Source organism: Lipotes vexillifer, unplaced genomic scaffold (assembly GCF_000442215.2).
Source record: "Lipotes vexillifer unplaced genomic scaffold, Lipotes_vexillifer_v1.1 scaffold91, whole genome shotgun sequence".
NCBI lineage: Eukaryota > Metazoa > Chordata > Mammalia > Artiodactyla > Lipotidae > Lipotes > Lipotes vexillifer.
Genome location: NW_006777583.1, coordinates 1,852,793 through 1,856,553, shown reverse-complemented (window position 1 = coordinate 1,856,553; position 3,761 = coordinate 1,852,793). Strand labels below are relative to the sequence as shown.

At 52.5% G+C, this 3,761-nt stretch overlaps 1 protein-coding gene across 2 annotated transcripts in view; it reads right to left on the bottom strand.

Annotated features, from left to right (window-relative positions):
- The window catches only part of MCC (MCC regulator of Wnt signaling pathway), a 447,124-nt gene that overhangs the window by 18,379 nt on the left and 424,984 nt on the right, over positions 1-3,761 (bottom strand). The window lies entirely within an intron of this gene.

The window sequence follows — 3,761 nt, the reverse complement described above, 5'->3', positions numbered from 1 at the left end:
TGTTGTGGCCTCTCCCGCTGCGGAGCACAGGCTCCGGACGCGCAGGCTTAGCGGCCATGGCTCACGGGCCCAGCCGCTCCGCGGCACGTGGGATCTTCCCGGACCGGGGCACGAACCCGTGTCCCCTGCATCGGCAGGCGGACTCTCAACCACTGCGCCACCAGGGAAGCCCCACACATGTTCTCTTATCTGATCATCGTGATGATCCTCTGAGGCAGATACTGTCATTATCCCCTCTTTGCCAAGGAGAAAAACTAGGGCACAGGGAAGTTACACTGCCCCAGGTCATCAGCCGGGACACGGTGGAACCGGGATGCCAACTGATGCCAGGTCAGTTCCCTTCACCACTGGGTTAAGCCTCTGGTAGCTCATAAAAGTGGGAAACACATGTGAGTATCCTTGGGTCGTCCCTCCCTTCATCCCGCGTCCCCTGGGGAGAGAACCAATCTTCCCTGGAGTTAGGGGCTTTACTGGGTTCAGTGTAATCATCTAGAAGACCCAGGAAAGGAGGAGGACAACAGAAGCACACATTCACAGAAGATGTGCCTTAGCATCAGACAGGAGCTTTGACACCACCTAAACCAAATCCTCCCCTTTTCAGATGAGGAAACATAAGAGCCAGAATGCCTAAATCCTAAATGGAGTTAGGACGATTCACAAAGCAATGCTCACAGCCCTCCGAGCGCTCTGCCTTCTCTGCATTTAGACAGAGGGCAGCTGCTGTGCTGCGTAATGAGCACAGGGGACGGCGCTCACCTGATAGTTTGCTCAGCAGACGTTTACAGAGGGCTGACTACAGCTCAGGCTTGAGAATAAAAAGCCCGTGATCTGTTAACGCTGAGACAGAATGTAAACAGAAGGCTGTATCATGATGGAATGAGCGCTTCCAGGAAGTATGAACCTGGCGCTAGAAATCCAGACGACAGGGGGCGCTGGGTCCCCTCGGCCCACTGGCACAGAAACGCCACCACAGGGGGCTCCTCTGGAGGAGCCCGCAGCACCTGAACTCCCCCCAGCCCCGTGCTCCTCCAGCTCTGCTTTCCCTCCCTCCTCTCCGCCTGGCGACCTGCAGACCCGAGCCCCCATCCACCAGCCCCGGAGTCTCTCCAGAGTCCAACACCCTCTTCTAGTGTATACAGCGACTCCCCTCGGGGTTAGCATTTCATAGGACTCCTTAAGGACAAGGGACAGCTTTGTCTCACCCAGTGCCCTTCACTGAACACGTCTGGTAATCTCTGTTGCACACAGACAAGAAGTGAAAAAACTTAATGTCACTTGGGCAAGATATGGGACCCAGCTTGTTGGCTGGAGGGAAGTTTTAAACCAAGCATGACACCCCCCCACCCCCGCCACAGCCGCCTCAGAAGCGAGAGTGGATGGTCTAGACACCAATCTGGCCTGCCACCTGTTTTTATAAAAGGCCCACAGGGCAAGAATTGTTTTTGTTTTTAAAATCATGGAAAAAAAATTCTAAGGAATATTTTGTGATGTATAGAAATCATATGAAATTCAAATTTCAGCGTCCATAAATGAAGTGTTAGAACACAGCCATGCGCCTTTGTGTCTGTATTGTCTCTGCCTTCACAGTACCATTCCGCAACGGCAAAGTTACGTAGTTGCAGCAGAGTCCATACGACCCGAAAATCCTAAAATGTTAACAGTATATCAGCCTCTGCTCCAGACTGCTTGCCTCATCTACCAACAAGTAAGACCAAATGAATAGCCCAGAAGGGAGATACTATTGATATAGTAAATGGATCTAACGTTTTTTTAAAAATAAATTATTTTATTTTTGGCCGCGTTGGGTCTTCGTTGCCGCGCGCGGGCTTTCTCTAGTTGCGGCGAGCAGGGGCTACTCTTCGTTGCGGTGCGCGGGCTTCTCACTGCAGTGGCTTCTCTTGTTGCGGAGCACGGGCTCTAGGCACGCGGGCTCAGGAGCTGTGGCTCATGGGCTCTAGAGCACAGGCTCAGTAGTTGTGGCGCGCGGGCTTAGTTGCTCCGCAGCATGCGGGATCTTCCCGGACCAGGGCTCGAACCCGTGTCCCCTGCATTGGCAGGTGGATTCTTAACCACTGCGTCACCAGGGAAGCCCTGGATATAACCTTTGAAAGGCAAAATAATCAGCTTCCTCCAATTTCATTACCTGAACAACACAGCACTCTTATAAAAGCTCCTTACCCTAATGTAAGAAAATAAAAAATCATCTGGCCTTTACCATCAAAGAGATTTCTGTTCTTTGAAGCCATTCCACAAAACACAGAGCTTCCCCCAGTCGAAATAAATACTAAGAACCAGGGGGATGCTCAGTCCCTGGGCCTCTGGCAAGAGCATGAGTAGTCCGTTTGCACCACTCCCTAAGGGCGCACACACGAACGCTGGGGCTCTGTCTCTCAGGCTCTGTCCCAAAGTGACTGCTAACAAACTCAAAAGGCTGAGCACAGATTCTGAAGCTGTTGGCACAGAACAGAGCCCCAGATCCTCGCGTGTGAAACAGCTCTGCAGAGGCTGCTGCTCACCATGATCAGACCCCCCAAGCACCGGGCACGTGGTTTCAGGGTGCACCCACATGGTGACCTTTCCAAAGCTCCGACTGTGTCACCTCACCCCCTGCAAAAACCCCTCAGCGATTCCTCCCCACCCTCAGGATGGCACAGCCGGCTGGTCTCCCCAGCCAGCGTATGGATTCCTCCTCCCTCCAGGCTTTGCCCTTGCCATTCCATTGGCCTAGGGTGGACTTCCTGGTCTGCCCTGGCCCTCTTCCTCAGGCTAGCACCCACTCTCCACTGGCTCTCAGTTCAGGAAACCTGTCCCGGATTTGGAGAGATCTGGATTGTGGGTCCGGCCTGTGGCCTCCCCTCGCACCGGGCATTGATCCTTGCACCCAAGAACATTGTATCCCTGCATTGTGATCATCTATTTGCCCATTCCAGGGCAATCTAAACTCCTGGAACAGCCTCCAGCGTCTTGCCTGGACCAAATCACATCCATCACATGAACGGATGACTGAGAAGCAGCTGGGGCCTCAGGAAAGTGGCCCAGCTGGGGTACCATGGCTATGGACTCCCGTGGTGCCCTTGCAGGTGAGAGGTGGGCAAAGGGTAGCTGTGGCCTCTGTGGAGCACGTGTCAGTTCTTAGCTGTTTCTTCACTGCCATACAGTATCATCAAGGTGCTTTCTTCGCAGGTACACTACTCTCGTGAAGACATCACTGCATCTGGGCCGTGAGGGGCCACTCATTAGACCAGCAAGTCAGCGTAGGCCCACAAGTCCTAGGCCTGAGATAAAGTGGGGTCAGCAGAAGCTGGTGTTTGTTAGCAACAGAAAATCCGACGCACAGAATTCCAGCACCCTGGGGCAAGGGATATCTTTCTTTAAAGTCTGGACTATTTTTTTCTCCAGTGCAGTATCTGGAATCACTCTAAGATAGGGGCTGATGGAATGAGCTTGGATTCTAGAAAAAAAGACTTGTGGGCTAATGAAAGTGTGAGTTTGCAAGATGATATCATCGATAGCCCACTCTCTGTGATATCCTCGGGGTAATGCGGGGCTCGCCTACCTCCTTCTCTGCCTCATAATGCTTCCGGCCCCCCACCTCTTGGAAGTCGAGGAGGAAACAGACGGGAGGAGGAGTGGCCGTCAGCCAAACTGGGGTTAAATCCCGATTCTGCCATTCACTAGCTGCTGAGACCCCCTCAGTTCTTTTTTTTTTTTTTTTTTTTTTTTTTTTTTTTTGTTTTTCGGGCCTCTCCCTTTTTTGGTCT